This window comes from Ambystoma mexicanum, chromosome 8 (genome assembly GCF_040938575.1).
Source record: "Ambystoma mexicanum isolate Mex_15411 chromosome 8, UKY_AmexF1_1, whole genome shotgun sequence".
Taxonomy (NCBI): Eukaryota; Metazoa; Chordata; class Amphibia; order Caudata; family Ambystomatidae; genus Ambystoma; species Ambystoma mexicanum.
In genome coordinates, this window is record NC_090929.1 from 1,241,197,488 (window position 1) to 1,241,215,670 (window position 18,183).

Genomic DNA, 18,183 nt, shown 5'->3' on the forward strand with positions numbered 1-18,183 from the left:
CGAATTTTATTTTAATCAAATATTTGTACCGCATTTTTTAACGCAAGCAGGTAGATGGGGGACTGGGGTTATGTATTGAAAGGGAGCATGGTTGGGTAGGTGAAGGGGGGTTCATGTATCCCCCAGCATTTTGCATTCTCCAACCACATTGGTAGAGAACTTGACACAGACCTCTGCCCACATGGGTTCAGAGTTTGCATTGCAGATAATGCACATTAAAAGGCCTGGCACGTCACCTACAGATTATGTTTTGCACCTTTAGGCCTATTTTAGCAGTAGAAATATAAAAATCTGCATAAACTCCCATTCTCTGTATTAAAAGAGGCCTCCTAAACTTAAACCATACTTCCTACCCATGCACGGTTTGGGGAAGGGCAATTCAGTGTTCAGTATTTTTCCTCTTGTATGTTGAAAGGCAGTTTTTGGATATTGGGCTGATGGGATGAACGTCCAACGTCTCACCCATGAGAGAAAGTATAAACTAAGAAAATCCATAAAACACAAGTCTGAAACAACACCAAAAGCCGGGATCGCAGGCAGATCACACTGTCATTCCCGCCATATCCCTTTACTGAGAGATAAACAGTACAAATCAGGGCACAGAGATATGCACTCCGAGGTTCGAGGTGTAGAAAGATGGCAAACTTGACTAGCCAGTAAGTACACATTTAGAATCAATGCAGCATGTATACACACAGATGCACGTATGTGCAAAAAGAGTAGGCCCCTAAGAGATAGGGAGCACTTTAGGCAATAGACAATAATGATAGGTGAATGAAACATTATAATGCACTATGCCTCAGAAATCCATGGCTAGGTTCACACAGTAAAATGCATTTGGTTTCCAGCCCATACAAAAGAGACACATGCATGCAGACAAGGGCACTGTGACTGGTTAGCACAGAATGAGAACGAGAAAACATGATTTAATCAGATGTAACTATGTGCAGACCCGTGAGGGGAAGCAGCAGAAGCTGAGTAGGGATTTCTTGCACCCACCCACTTTGATTCATTGGATTACCTTTTTTTATTGATATTTGGGCCTTACCTTACATTTGGTGACCCAACCTCTGTCATTCCAGGATTTTTCCGGGAGCCCAGAAGCTCCTCCGCCACATTCCCTGTGTGCGTGGCACCTATCTGCAGGGAGCAAAAACTATGCAGACCACAAGAAGGCCAGCAAGCATCAGAGTTATCTATTGGCTTGCCTGATCACTGAAGGCTGCAACTCCGCCCCCAGGTGTGCAGGCCTTCTTGAGGGGAGGGACGGCATCGGAAGACCTCGGAAGAACATAGAGAGAGAAGCGCACCTGATGCAAGAACAACAGAGAGAGTGAGTATTGGAATGAGAGTGGAGTGTGTGACAAGTGTATCACGTGGTGTAAACATTTGTAGTGAGTTTTGATTTTAGTAGAAATAGAAGAGTGCTTCCATAAGGGGAGAGGTGACGTCACAGTGGTAGTAATTGTGGATATTGAAGTTTTAACGTCTCTCGATGAGGAGAAGGGGCAGCGCTGTTTGACTAAGAGTGGGAAGTCCCACACTAGCGAGGACTGTATCCCTCCAATTTCACAGGTAAGGGAACGAGAGTAGGAAAAATAAAACATGGTGTAGGTAAGTGTTGAATTCCTTGACTATGTTGTATAAAGTGTACATAGAAAAGGAGGTATTTGATCAGAGGCTAGTACATTGGTGTGAGTGCAGAGAGTGGGCATTGAACCTGGGTGAAAAGAACGCATTGAGAGAAGCAGTGTTAAATTTAGTTGTTGTGCAAGGACGCACAGTGAATTTCATTTTTTGTTTTGTGTTTTTCGTGGCAACTCTGGGGTGTGCCATAGGGGGCGATCTCAGGAGATCTTTTTGTTGATTATTTGTGTTTTGTTTTTCAGATAATTAAGTTGTTGGCCAGTCCGTTGTTGGGATATCGTCCTTTTTATTGTCAAAAATGTGCACCCCAGTTAACGATATGTTCAAGGAGCTCCCGGCATGTAGGGATAAAATAAACAAGTACAATTTAGAATGGTCATAAGGGACTGAAGGAAACTTATTTACACCATGACCACTAGAGGGCTCACATGATGAGGGCATTATTGAACATATGTACTCACATTTGTTGTCAACATAGAAGGGTAAAATAGCTGAAAGGGCAACAGCATATTAGAGCTCTGAAAACTGTATGACCATGTAGGCGGGGAGACAGAGGGAGGGGATGAAGCAGAAGGGAAAACACCTGTTGTAGCCTCTGCCCTACCATTAACCAGAGACAGTACAAGCACAACACAGCACAGTCTGCAATGCCAGTCGTCGGCCCCACCCTCATTCAGTGAGAGCACCAGTTCGGCACAGGCTCTAGCACCTGCACAGCCGAGATATCCACCCATAGCTGGAACATATCCCATAAAACCTGCCTTGTGATATACAAATCCCCAGTATAAGCCCCAGGCAGAGTTAGATCCAACAGAGTCGCAAGGTACCGCTGGAAACAATAGAGACCGAGAACCGATCATAACAACGCTAGAAAATAAAGTGCACAGGGACTTAGAAGCACCTATCGAGAAAACAGAGGAAGCACGTCAGAGGGTAACGAAGAGAAGAGAACTGGAGGGACTATGCCCTATGTTCAATGCTGATACATGCACAGAAATTGAGGTATTATTGAAGATGAATAGAGCAGTGACTAAGAATGTGGAAATAGAGACAGAGGATGACATGCAGACAGAAGGGAGAAATGAGAAAATCTAATTGCGTAGAGGGCGGAACGTACACATTTTAGATTATAATTTCACAACAGAAAGAGACGAGGATCAGGAGGACGATTAGGAGTACTGGGAAATGGAGGGTGAGAGGAGAGTGAGAACTCTGTGGGGGGAGCAGCTTAGGCAATGCCCTTCAACCATCGCAGTGGCAAGAGGGAAGAAAAGGTCAAGAATATACTGCAAAGGAAAGAAGGGATCTCAATCCCATTAATACAGAAGGGGATGGGGAAATCACAGTATGGGCCCTGGCCACATATGGACAAAAAGAACTTGATAAAGACACTACCCACTCTTACAGCGGGCGCCAGTAAATGGATATATGCACTCGAAAAACAGACAGCAGGAGTTACATTAGCAGTGGGAGACAAGAAGAGTTTACTTGCTAGCATAGTAGCGAAACAGACAAACACCATTTTGGAAAAAGCAGGGTACCCAGGAGTATGACTAGAAAATGATGCACATAATTGATCTCCATTTAACAACTGTCAAACCCATGTATGGGATGCTCTCAGAAGAGAGTACCAGGACAAACCTGACATAGGATCAATCATGGCATGCACAATGCGAGCTTTTGAAGACACAACACTATACACTAATTTGATTCAGGAGATATGGAAGGAAGAAACAGGCGAAGCATGAGATAAAACCATATCAATATTTTACCATGTGTTACGCAGGGGTCTTCCAAAAGAGTTACAAACAGAGCTAGATAAAATAGTGGGCATTGAAGCAAAGACATGGGGGGAAGAACAAGCACACATAGTACATTATTGCAAACACAAATGCGAGAAAGAGATAGAAAAGGAAGAGCAAGTGCAGTGAGCAGAAACAAAGTTGGTACAGAAAAATCTAGCAAAGGTAAGTATGGAAGATGCAGTAGTCACAAATACCTCAGATGAGCAACGACGTCAGGAAACCCAGCAAGGGAGAACAGGTAACACAGGGAACGATAGAAGAAACATGGGAGGGATACAAGGTGCATGAGGTAACTCCCAAACAGGGTTGGAGGGAGGATTTGGAGGGTTGAGGCCAAGATAGGGAGGGGCATGTTGGACATGCAGAAAAGTGGAACATGTATCACAAGATTGCAGAAGCAGAGACCCCATTCAATATCATCCAGGTGCACCCTGAAACCAATATCTAGCCTATGAGTCATCCTATAGGGTACCAGCCTATGGAGGGTATGCTCAGGGGTCTGCACAGTCACAATATCCAGGCCCACAGCAGATGAGAGCCCCCACACAGGGGTGACCACTGCAGAACCCATTTACCCCAAATATCACACAAAATATCTCGCAGCAAGCACCCTCCCAAGCTATCACGCCACCATGGGAGCTGAAAGCACTGCCACGAGGGACAGTAACACATTATGCAGGAACAAGTGTCATGGGAGAAAATGCATTCACGTACCCGGGGACAAACATGTGTTCACAATAGGACAGCCCATAGTGAGCCCTGACATGTCCAGTCCTATCAGTGACCTCAGATCCAGAAAAGGAAGCTAAAGTGAGAGTGAAGAAAGGAAACAGGATGTTCACCTTGGTAGATACGGGAGCAACAATGTCCTGTATAAAGGAAGGAAGGTTTCCTTTGTCCAACAAAAGCATGGACAAGCATGGATTCTCTGGGGCTATAATAAAAGTTCCTTTCACAAAAGATTTACCCATTACTGTAGGGACACAAGAGATGTTAGCACCATTATTATACAGTACTGAGAAACCAGTGACCCTACTGGACAGAGACTTATTGAGTAAACTAAATATGACAATTTCATTTGCAGACAAAGGAATAGTATCCTCTACACCAGGCATGCACTGCACCAGAATAGCTGCAGTATTTCAAGCACTATGCAGCATTAATGCAAATTGAGCATTCTGCTGGATGAACAGATGTACCTGTATGCAGTAACCATCCTGATTGGATGCTACCAGGAGTTCAAAACATGATATTTTGCTTGCCAGCAGAATTCCTAATTAGACCAGTCGTCCCACAAGAGAGGGCACCAGGAACTAAGTTCACTTTACACATGGATGCAGTAATAACCAGAAGAGACACCATCATCCTACCAGGTACAAATGACGAGGGAATAGATGGTGCACAGTATTATGCGTAGACCCCACATTACCATTGAGAAAAATAACTGACAAGCATTTATTTGCAGATACAGAATCAGAGGGGGAAATACTGTCTGAAATCTGCATGCCATGTTACATGGTAATGCATGACAGAGAGGTGCCACAGACAATACTATTTGTGACAACAGAGCCAACATGATTGAATGAGGATTTGGCAACAGTGCCCCGTCGACTACGGACAGACAAACCCCATGATGTAGAGTTATTGAATAGCATACCAGCAGTGAAGATAAAATTGAAACCAGGTGCAATACTCGCCAGAGCATAACAATATCCACAGTCCAGAGAGGCAGATGAGGGAATACATGACACCATTACAGCACTAATTGAGCTAGGCATCATGTACCATCCACATCACCATGTAACACAGTGATATACCCAGTGATTAAAGCACAAGGATAATTTTGGAGATTCATACAAGATCTCGGGCATCTTAACAATATAGTGGAAGCAGAGTATCTACTAGTGCTCAACCCAGCTTCAATACTCTGTAACATACCTGCAGATGCAACATATTTTTGTTTGATCAGGTAATCACAAAGACACATCAAAGGGCCCCAGCAAACACAAGCAACACAGAAACAACACAGCAAACACAGCTATGCCCAGGGATTCAGGTTTACACATCAGCACAATTACAAATGGAATCAGCCATGAAGTCATTCCGTCAACACCTACCGCTGTGAAGTTGAAAAATCCTAAGGTGTGGATTCATCTCTTGGATGTCCGAAAAGATACCAGCACAGCAACAGAGCTCCAATGAGAAGCAGACACTGAAATAAGCACCAGCAACCAAAGCTGAGTAAATAGAGACTATGGGACTCCTTACGTGGTCAGTGGTAACCCGCTGGTGCGACCGACGGGTTGCTGCCGACCTCGTAACACCGTTTCCGGCACCTAGCTTCCCGGTGCCACATTACAAGCCCGGTGGACCGGGAAGATAGGTGCTGGAAAATGTTAGTCCCCATTCCCGGGAATGGGTTCACGGAAGCACTGTCACTGTTACTACTGGTGCCGGTGCTTCCGTGATGAGTCTGCCTACCGTGGCCACTGCGCCCAGCAGGGTCAGACCTGTTGGGTGCAGTGGCCCCGGCATGCAGACTCCGAGTGTGGTGGTCCGGAAACAAGGGTGCCGGTAAGCTTACCAGCACCCTTGGTCCGCCACACTCATAATGAGGCCCTATGAAATCTTATTTCAGGAGAGTACGACCATTTGGGTGAACTAAAGCTGAGAGAATTTTTCTCTCTTCTCTCTGTCTATTATGAAACTAATGATTGTAGGAATTAGAGATAGGAATAGTAATGAGAGTGAAATCATAAATGTAACAGCACTTAGAAGTAACTTCGTGACCAGACACAAAAGAAGTATTTGAAAAGAAGAAAGTATAAATTTTAACAGTATAGATGAGCATCATCCTGAAGAAAATATTTGGTACGATGCCATGAAAGCAATCAGCAGGGCCCAGTACAGCGATTCATGTTATGGGTGTGGGCTTATGCCGCATACAGTTGGCACCCCCAGATTGTTCCAAGCCCTAGAGGTACCAGTGCTAGAGCACAGTGCTTAGCACACTTGATACTCCACAAGTTGCAAGGGCAGATGCGGGGACGCACAGTTCAAATAAGGCTCAAAGAAACTAACAAAAGCAAATGTGAAGGGAAGAAAGGGACAGACTATAACAAATGTGCAGTAAGACCTCAGATGTACATTGAAGGAGCAAGATTCTGGAACAGTTTTCAAGGCAGCGGGACAGGTGGGATGTACAGAAGATGTCGTCAAGAATGTAGATGGCAAATGTTGAAGGTTGGGCATCATACTTTAATAAGACAGCGAGTTTGCAGCATCACGAACAAACAGTAAAAGCACAGTTACTCACTCGATCTTCATTTTATTTCAGATGCTGAGGAAGCATGTCCGTGGGTCAGAACAAAGGATGCAACAAAACTCTGGCCATGACAGCACTGCAAGGTGGCACTGGCACAATTATGGGCCTGTTTTGGCAGTGAAGGACTAACGCCTACTTCCATCTCCATTCATCTTGGAAGCGGGTGTGCTCACTCGTCAACTTGCATGCCCCAGTACTTTCAGTCCCAGAGGAACATTTATCAATACCAAATGGTAAACCCCAGTCCCCTACTGTGTCCCCAACAGTGCAGAGACAAAATTACTCACAGACCTTGCCCCACAGGAAAAGATCTAACTACTTCAGTAAAGAAGTAGTCAAAGCCCTGGAGAAAGTACCAACTCAGTAGCGTTTATTTTCAAATACAGAGACATTCTTTGCATCCTTTCTAGCCCCTGGAATACAGGCAGCCACAAACGCCAGGTGGCTCCAGATCACATGCTAGAACCTGGTCCAGCTTGCAAATGCCACCGAGCATCGCCTCAATGCTGTGCGAAAAGAGATGCCCTCTGCATCATGATTTTGCAAAACTGTATGGTACGCAACCTGCTCACAGCCATGGAAGGGGGTCTGCCAGAAGATCAGAATTACATGCTGTATCTATTTGTACCCAAATCACAGGACAATGGAACACTTTCACTCACAATAAAGGCTCTGCATCGCCTGAGAATAGGGATGGAAAATGAAGGGGGAATTAAAAAAGACAATGATTGGCTGATAGAAATATTCTATTGGATGCCAAATTGGTTAACAAATTCTTGCCGGGTAATCTTACCCATTCTGATTTTTGTCATTTTAATTTGGAACATTTATCAAGTAACAGTAGCCTGTTTTGTGTCCCACAGAGGTGGTATAAAATTACATTCAGTTAAGGTAGGGGATGCAAATGATCCTTGGAAACATGGAAACACCCAAACAGACCAGGCAGAGATAAAAACAAAACCAGAAATGGTATCAATAGACCATCCAATAGGTGCCCTTGGAACCTTTTGGACACCACCCCCAAATCCCGAAAATTATCTGGAATGTTATGTAGATCCCACAGGAGATGGAGACTGTCACTTTCTTTGGATGCAGTCCCTGGGATTATGCAAGGGGAGGAGGGAACTTGAGAAACATTAGTAAAATATGGGTCCCAAAAGACAAATATAATTGGGCACACAAACAGAAGCTAAGAGATAAGGAGTTCATGAGCGAATTCATTGCGGAAGAAATTTAAGGAGGGACTGTTGAGATGAATATCCAATGTCCCACCTGTGAGAGAATGTATAACCTAAGAAAACCCATATAACCCAAATCAGAAACCACATCAAAGGCCAAAGGCCCAGATCACAAGCAGGTCACACTGTCATTCCCGCCAAATACCTTTACTGAGAGATAAACAGTACACAATAGGACACATACATATACACTCTGAGGTTGGAGCTGTAGAAAGATGGCAAATACATCTAGCCAGTAAATACACATTTAGAATCAATGCAGCACATATACACACACACATGCACATATGTCCAAGAGATTGGGCTCCCCAAGAGGTAGGAAGCACTTTAGGCAATAGAGTGAGCATTATTTAGCTGTAGCAAGCTGTAACAGATGCAGACAACGTGCACAATGCATAAGCTTTTCCGCTACAACCCTTTGATGTGAGATAGATAGCAGCCAGCAGGATACACACACAAACATTCTCACTTATAGGTAGGCCTCAAGACACTCAAAGTGATGGCAATAACAAATAACATATAGGCAGAGTTAAGGCTTAACCAGACACGCACAATAACGCGCAATCAAGATCAAATGAGGTGTGAGAAATGCTTCAACTAGTTAAATAAGTATGCAGTAGAATTACTGAGAGATAGAAAAAGTGTATATTAACACTGTATAGGTGTGTGAAACATGGAGCAGGCCTCAGGATAATGATAGGTGTATGAACCATTGTAATGCACTGGGCTTCAGAAATCCATGGTTACGTCCACACAGTGAAATGCATTTGGTCCCCAACACACACACACACGCACGGACGCACTCACGCACGCATGCACGCACGCACGCAAATATATTTTATAGGTTTCACAATAAGCAAAACAAAGTCAAAACATACACCTTTCTAACAGTAGGCGCATGACTTGAGCATGGCTACCATCACAAAGATCCTACATGTGAACACATCTATATGTTACTCGGTTGCATCCCCTTGTATATCAGGAGCTACTGAGTCTCACGCTCTTCCCATTTCCCCCACACTTTGGAGGCTTTGAAGGGGCAGCCTCTTGCATTGTAAATCCTGTGCTCCATCATTGCACATGTGTCCATATCGGCAGCTCATTGATCCACTGTCGGTGAGTCTGGGGTGCCCCATTTTTGTGCGATATTCCGCTTCATTAGTCCCGCCGCCGTGGACAGGAGCATCCCCTCCCATTTATTAGCAATGTTCTCATCGGGTTTTCCCAGTAGCAACACTTTCGGATCTAGCGATATATTGAGGGCCAAAACCATACTTAATTCATTGCAGCACTGACTCCAGAAGCCCTGGATCTGGGGACATTCCCACAGTATGTGTATGAAGGTTCCCTCCTCCGCACCTCATTGGAGGCAGTTCAGGTTTGGGCCCGCTTCCAACCGTACAGCACAGTTCTAGGATAGTATATTCGGTGCAGGATTTTTAACTACCATTAGGGGTGCATTAGAACCTTAATCCAGTCCTCTGGATCTAGGGCGCCCACATCCTTCTCCCATTTAGTTTTAAGATGAGAAAGTTCTGCAGTGGCAAAGGAGGATATGGCATTATATATTATGGAAGTGCATTTACTGGGAATGTATGCTGGGAATATATTAAGCTCTATGGGTGTGCTCTCTGGTACAGTAGAGTCCGTCGGGATGTGTGCACTCAAGGCATGAGCCAGTTGTATGTAGTGGTATCGATCGGTTGCCGGGATTTGGAATTTCAGTCATAGGGCCTCAAAGGAGGCCATTTCCCATCTACCAGGACATCCCTGATCTTCGTGATCCCCGCCTCTTTCCATTTAGACCACAGTCTGAGTTTCCCCATTTCAACCAGGTTTCTATTGTGCCACAGGGGTTGTACGGTGGGTATTTTGTCCTTCCATCCTATAAAAACATGTGCTTGCCTCCAACCCATAGTAAGGTGTGCAGCAATTGCCTGTAACAGGGGTCTATGAAGGGGCTGATAGAGCAGATGTATTGGGTCTGTGGGCCTCATTATGAGGTAGGAGGTAGCCATGGTGCTGTTAGCACCATGGCTACCCCCTTACCGCTTTCCGGGTCTGGGTTCCCGAAATAGGGACTTACTGGGTCATTCCAACCTTGGAGGACCCGGTAAGTCCCCATTCCGGGAACCATTCTCCATTCCCATTCGAGCCCCCATAGGGCTCAATGGGAATGGGGATGGAGCTAATAACGGTACCACAATTTGCGGTACCTTTATTAGCTCTGAAGTCCCTTAACGGGTCCCGTCCTTAACACCTGATCAGACCAGGCGTTGAGGAAGGGACCTGCTAAGGGACCTCGGAATAGGGTGGTAAAGGATTACCGGCACTGGTGCCCTTACCGGTGCCGGTAATCCCTTACCACTTACCTCGTAATGAGGCCCTGTGTCTTGAATGGCGGCAAGTTCGGCCCTTATATGTGGTAGTTCCTGATCCTCGTGAAACAGGCCATTGACCACCGTCAGTTGAGATGCCCAATAGTAGGTCTGGAAGCGAGGCACTCCTATACCTCCCTCCCAAATCGATCTCTGCAGAGTAGCTAATGCAATGCGGGGTTGTCCCCCGCCCCATATGAGCTCTCTAAGGATACTGTCAAGCCGGTCAAATTCGGAATCCGGAATCTCGAGCGGGGCGTTTTGTAATACATGTAGGAATCTTGGTAGGGCTAGCATCTTAAACAGGGCGGCCCTAGCCATAAGTGTAGGGGAAGAAGTCTCCAGTGACGAACATTGTTAGCGAATCGGTCCATGATTGGCTGAAGATTGTGGGTTGTGTAGCGTGTTAAGTCCCCGGGTATCCAAATTCCCAGGTATCGGAAGCCGTGTTGTTCAATTTCATATGGGCAGTTTTGGGGGGTAGACTGTGTTCTGCCCCTTACCGGAAAAATGATAGATTTCCGCCAGTTGATTCTCAGCTCACAGAACTCACCGAAGCAAATAAGCATCTGCATCACTATGGGGTAGGTTCGGATCGGATCTCCCAAATACACCAAGAGATCATAAGCGTACAAACACGCCCTGTCCTCATGTCCCTGCGGTCACCTAAATCCCATCCAAGCCCCGCTATGACAAAGCCACAAAACGAGTGTCTTGATCGCGAGAGCAAAGAGGAGGGGGGAGAGAGGGCATCCCTGCCATGTTCCTTTACCAAGGGGGAAGGGCTCCAAGGGCCACCCATTCACTTTCACCTCTGCCTGTGTGTTTGTATAGAGCAATTGCACCAAGCCCAGAAAAATGTCTCCAAAACCCATTTGTCGCATAGTTTCCCAAAGGCTGTCCCATCAGACCGAATCAAATGCCTTCTCGAAGTCGATTGCTAATAGTGCAAACGGTGTGTCTATAATGGGAGCCCCTCCCAGTAGTAGGTGGAGGCGCCGTATGTACATACGTGTTGATTTGTGTGTCATAAAGCCACACTGGTCTGGGTGGACCAAAGAAGAAATTACCGATTGCAGTCGATTGGCTAGTAGTTTGGCAAGGACCTTGACTTTGCTGTTAATCCACGAAATAGGCCTTTAAGAGGCGCATTGCTCAGGTGGTTTGCCTGGTTTGGGAATAACGACAATTGTGGTGTAAATCCGGTGGGAGGGTGCCCTGCTCTCGGGCCCTGAGGAACATTTTATGGAGGTGGGATGCCATTTTTCCCCACCCAGTTTTTTGCAGGTTTCGACCAGAACCTGTTAGGGCCCGGTGTTTTCCCAGACTGTAATTGTGCTATGGCCTCGGCAATCTCTGATTCAGTAAGATCAGAGTCCAGTTGTGTTTTCTGCCGTTCCGATAAGTATGGCAATGTGATATCGTCTAGGAGGGAAGGATTCAATGGGGGGATTGGCGTGCAGTACAAAGCAGCGTAAAAGTTGGCAAAAGCCTCTGCTATTTCATGATCTGACTGGCATTTCCTGTTCTGCGGGGTTATGATTTCCCTGACATGGGGTTGACCCTCGCCTCTTCTCTCAAGCCAGGCCAGCATTTTACCCGCTTTATCCCCATATTCATAGATCCTTGCTCTGGATTCCCAGTGGGTGTATTTTGCGCTATCTAACTCAATGTTCCGGAGCCGATAGTAGTTATTCAGTCTCCATGATTTAGGGAAAGTCATACCCTGCATATTCAACACCATCATTAACGGTGAGTGATCCCAGATACCTCGGGGAAGCAGGTCTGCGGTCATCACTGTGTATATCGGTGCAAGGGAGGAAGAGATAGTCCAGTCTGGACAAGGAGCCGTGGGCTCCCGAATGGAACGAGTAACTTTTGATTCCAGGATGGAGGTGTCTCCATACATCTCGGAGACCCAGGGCTGAGACAAACTTAGCTAATTTTGTAGGGGTATTTGGGTTGCGGCAACTGATGTGAGTGCGAACCATAGCGTTACACATGACATCATTGAAATTGCCCCCAAGAATCCATATGTCAGGTTGATGCTTTGTCATAAGGGTAGTCAGTTCATCTAGCAGATCCTGCCCCAGCCCCAGTGGAGAGTACACCAAAGCGACAGCCAGTATTTCCCCCCCGAGTGTACCAAGGACCATCACATAACGCCCCCTAGGATCTTGTTCTATTTTCAGTGGCACGAATGGAACGCGTTTATGTACCAGGATCAGAGTCCCTCTGGATCCCATTGCGTATCCCGCGTGTAATGCAGATCGATAGTTGGTTCTGTGAAAGAAGGAGCAATTGGTCCCTGCTAAGTGTGTCTCAGTTATCAGGGCAATGTCAGGGGAATGCCTATTCAAGAATTGCGTAACAAGATGCCATTTGATCCCAGAGCCTATCCCATTCATGTTCCATGTTATTAGTTTGAGAGATATAGGACGCTCAACAGGAGGTGATCTGGTTAGTGTGGGTGCCATTCATAGTGTACAGTACCGGGTTTGCAGACTCTATATGGTCTAGGAACAGGAGTAGTGTGCAGGTATTGGTTGCAGCAGGGATGTGTTGCCAGTAGGAAATGGTATGAGACATCATATGATAGGTAGTGTGACTGATTAGCCTTGTAGGTACATGGTAGCTGGAAAACAAAAAAACTACTTCCCCCTCCCCCCTCCCTATACTCCACCCCAACATGAAGTACCTGTTGCCCAAACATTCTCGACACTCAGAACTAGAGCACAAGCATAAACTTGAAACTCCAACAATCAATATCCCAAAGTTACTGCCTGTAGGAGAGCACTGTCAGGCAGGTGTAGGAAAGCGGATGAGGACAGAGAAGGGAGGGAGAGAGCAAGAGAGGAGGCCAGAGAAGAAGAAGAAGAAGAGAAGGGGCGGAATGGGAGGGATCCGTCCCCCGAGCTTTGCAGCCTGCGCCACCTGTTTGAGAGTTCCGTGTTAGTTTGGGATTATACTACAAAGAAATGAATCTGAGAGATGTCGTGCCATTGCACTGCAACTGTCCGCAATACCCCATAAAAGGGTTGCACTAGGTTCAGCACTGCTCGCGGTCTGCCGCTAGTTCCGGGGCAGCTGGTCCCCTAGCTTCTGGGTTTCTCCCAGGGGGGGTTGCAGTCCGGTCGGGGCCGGGGTCTCCCTCCCTTTCTTGTTGGTCTTGCAGTCCAGTCGCCTTTGATGTGTGTCTCCGCCCATGTCCAGGCCTCCTGTGGATTGGTAAAATGCACGTTGGTTCCCTTGTGATAAACTTTGAGCTGCGCTGGGAACAATAGTCTGTATTTCACGTTCATGAGGGAGAACTGTCTTTTGAGTGGTTCAAATGATTATCTCACTTGTTGCTCTTCCCGGGTGTAATCAGGAAAATCCGGGACCCGTTATGGGTAATCGTTGCTTTTGTGTGAGACATCTGAAGGAGTGCGTCTCTGTCCCGATAATTAAGCAGTTTAGCGATTACTGTTCTGGGTGGTGCTTCTGGAGTTGGTCTACCTGAGGGCATCCTGTTAGCTCTTTCCACTGAAAAGAATTTGGAGAAGCAGTGAGGTGCAAACCCGTCTATTAGCCACTGTTCTGCAAATAATTCCATGCTAGGCCCTTCCTCCCCCTCCTGAAGTCTGAGAATGCGGCGCAATCTTCCTTCCTCCTCATCTACTTGTGTCTCTAGGGTTTTCAGGCGGTTCAAAGCTTGTGATAGCTGTTGGTTGATGCCTCTAATGTTATCCTCCGCCCCAGAGATACAGTTTTCCCCTTCCTCTGTACGGGAGGTGAGCTTTTAGAGATCATGACGAAGAAAGGAGACGTACTGTAATGTATATTGAAGCTTGCACACTACACGAGTGGCAGGTGCGTGGAGTTGATCTCCGTTGCAAGCGTCCTACTTGGGGGCAATGTTCCGAATCCCGGGCAGGTGTGCTGTCAGGCCAGGCCCAGCTGAGCGCGCGCCCCGTGCAGTGCAGCTGCAGGGGTCAGAGCGCGTTGCCCTTAAATGTCCCTGTTGGAAGTATGGGTCGCCTCGCTGTGCATAGTGTGTATCGTGTTCATAGCGCGATCGCATGGCAGGCGGTTCTTCCCGGGAGCTCCACACGCAGCTATCCGCCTGTTTACTATGCGCCACACAAGCCCCGTCCAGCTACAATGCGCCCGTCCCCAGCGGGGTCCAGACACTGCTATCACGCCGCCTGAGGTCTGCACTGGGTGTTAGCACACATGGGGGAAAGAGCACCTCTCACCAGGCCTCGCGTATCATTATCCGCATCTCTTGAGGAAGAGTCATGAAGCGGTGTATGTTCCTCTTCGGCCGTCACAGTGGGTCCGCCTTGTGTGGTCTGGCATATGAGGCCAGTGGTGTCCCCAGGTCACCGCTCGCACCTCCTCCTCCGTCGGCCATATCACGGTTCCATCTTTGCCTGGGTGAGTCAGTGTCCCCGGAGCCGGCTAGTGCCGGGCGAGAGTTCCAAGCATCTTGAGGCACATTAGCATGCAGTTTCGCAGCCTGCACGGTCCCTGGAGTCAGGGTGTACCTGCCAGCATCCGTTCCCATCATTACAGCAGGGGTCAGTGATGCGGAGCTGGCGAGGGCACACCAAACGGCTGTTCGGTCATTCCTTTCATCTGCTGTCAGCCATTTTGGAGCTTGCGCGAGCAAATCACTGGTGCACAGCTACAGTCCACGTTTCTCGGTTATTTGGCTGGATACATGCGGCAAACTCGATCTATTGAAGCTCCATATCTTGTAGATTTAGTTAGTGCCTTTTATTGCACTTTTTGCCACGGAGAACAGGATAATAAAGCAGGATATAGTCGGCGTATGCAGGAGCTTTCAGGACTCAGGTCCACATCGTTCGCAAGCATGCCACACCCCGAGTATTATTTTTTGTTGACACACTGTTCAAAGCTCACAACTCCATTGGTCGCAATTGACCAAAGCAGTCCACCCCAGGATAACCAGAGGGGCGACACCAATTAGAAGTTAAGTTGTGAATGAAACATTTTACCATGTCTTCTATCCCATCAAAATCCTGAGACACTAGATGGTCCCATCAGGAAGTCATTATTATGAGGTTGTCATTAGAATGGCCATGAGGGTTAGTATAGGCCAATAGGGCTAGGCATTGTATAAAGTCACCTATAGAGCAACCTTGGCTGTCCAGTTAGCAAAATGTTTTTTTAAAGTATTCTGAAACCATGTTTGAAATGTCACTCCACTTTCTACTATAAAACACAGCCATTTTGTGATGTTCTTTCAATATTTTTTTTATTGTTTCCCACCATGGTTGCATGTAATACATGTTTGTTTTTCTTGCTCCTGTGCATTTCCTTGACTCATTGGTTTACTTTAGTTTTTTTTTTTTAAATATGTTTTTATTGACAATGGACATAGCAAAGTGGACCTCGCGGCCCTTTCAACCAGCAATTAATGCAAAAGAAATCACATTGTCGGTAACATTTTCTGATTTAAACCCCCATTATCTTAACTCCCAATCCCAATTCCCCCCTCCCGCTCCCTCCCCCCAAGCGATGAGCATGCCAGGTTTAGAGAAGATGCAACTACTTTAAGCATAAGGGAGTACACTTGCGTAGCACTTGGTAGTAAAACATGTTCCTTGAAACAGTGGGGTAGTACCAAGAAAAAGATAGGCCAGGGTCAGACTCGGCCTCCAAGGGGCATGAGACCCTGTGTAGAGTAAGCCTTTGTACAATCCCTCTATTATAAACGCATAGAGGTACAATCGTCGTGCAGCAGCACTGCTGTCCATTCTTGTGTAAAGTCAGACATAGGCCCTCATTACGACCCTGGCGGAAAGTGACTGACCGGACCGCCACAGCGTAAATAGCGTTTCCGCCATTGCACGAAGGAGCAAAGTGCGGCCCATTCCGACCCATCGGGCACGAGCACCACGCCATGGCGGAAGTGCAAAGTCCGCGATGGCGGAAATGACCCCAAAACGGCCCACACCGCCGCCGTACGGCGCCCTAGGTGCAATACCGCCACCCCTCTTAGCGGTCACCGCAGTGTGCGCCTACCGGAAAGTACGGTGACCGGAAATATACGGAAACGGAAGTAAAAACATGGGCCCGGAACGAGAAACATCCCGCCGTACACCTATAAAACCACTAAAACCACACAACCACTAAAATCACTACCCTGAAACACACCCCAACCCGTCATCCACCCTAGCGAAACCAAGAAAAATGGGAAAAGTAGCGAAGAAAGCGTGCGACCGCAAGCGGCAGGTCCACTTCTCCCGTGAGGAACTCACCGTGCTAACAGAGACCCTCCAGGAGAATGCTGCCGTCGTCTTCTCCACGCAAATGACCAGAACGGCACTTGCAAACAAGAAGGCCATATGGGCTCTGGTGGCACAGCGGGTAAGTGCGGTGGGGACCGCACCCCGCACCCCACAGCAATGCCGCAAGCGATGGGACGACCTGCGGATACGCGTCCGCAGCATACTCTCTGCCAACCGCAACATTGCCACAGCCACCGGGGGAGGTCCTGAATCACCCATCAAGTTGACCCCCTGGGAAGAAATCTGTGCCTCCACCATCGGAATGGAGAGCATAGAGGGAGTCGGAGGGATGGAGAAAGGAGTGCAGACATCCGAAGATTCAGGTAGGTGGGCCAAATAAAACAATGCCAAATCCACACAGTCCATCCATGTGAAGTACCATGCGTCCACATAGTGCAACAGAAACACATGTCCAGGAGAACGTCCACACACATCGGCCTGATAGCGCACGTTAAAACCCACAATAAATACATAAATAATTCAAAACCCCTAAAACACGCACTACACGTGCAGCAGGCACACCCTAACTGCAGGCTGCCAAACAACTGCACCCTCACTCCACACACAAATGAAAGCACCTCCAAGGCCCCGACCCAAATCACCCTCAGGTACCACCCCAATGCATGTGATACAATGCCATTCCAATTCCCACAGACCCATCAATAACCCTCGCCCTCCTTTACTCCACCACAGGGTCCGATCCAAACGACGAGCTTCAGGACACCCCTACCAGCACACCTGCAAAGAGGGCCAAGACCAACGGCCAGAGACCCTCCACCTCAGCTGCACGCATCAAGACACGGCAGCAGCACAAATCAGGTGGCAGCACAGAGGAGGGAACATCAACAGGCACCCCAGCAGCCAGCATGCCCACACCACCACCACCACAGGTCCCCCCAATGGATGCCACAGAAGGCACTGCCTCTGGTGGCAGCAGCACCATAGGTGACACCCCATTGATGGCAGCATGCTCGGACACAGAAAACGGGGATGTCGAAGTCAGATCCATCCATGACCTGTCCCAATCCCCCTGTCTGTCCCATCCCGTACAACATGAGGATACCACGCAGGGGCACCCACAAGACGACGACTGGCCATCCCCCACAAGCCCTGTGGCAAGGCAACATGAGGACAACAGCCCCTCTGTGACACCCCCGCAAATGGCCATGGCCCAGCAGAGGCAACAGTCCCTCGACCAGTTAATCGTGCAACAGCAGCAACTGGCCACGCTCCTCAAGGACCATGTCGATGAATGTGGGGGCACTAAGGCAGACATAGAAACATCAACTGAGACACTTAGGGCAGAAATGGAGAGAGGTACAGAGACGCTAAGGGCACAAATGGAGAGTAGCACCGAGAGCCTGAGAGTCCAAATGGAGAGTAGCACCGAGAGCCTGAGAGTCCAAATGGAGAGTAGCACCGAGAGCCTGAGAGTCCAAATGGAGAGAAGCACCGAGAGCCTGAGGGGGGAACTGCATGCGACGTCCAAAG

General features: G+C 47.6%; 1 protein-coding gene across 1 annotated transcript in view; it reads right to left on the reverse strand.

The window, feature by feature from the left end:
- The window catches only part of PDE6C (phosphodiesterase 6C), a 674,049-nt gene that overhangs the window by 317,555 nt on the left and 338,311 nt on the right, over window positions 1–18,183 (reverse strand). The window lies entirely within an intron of this gene.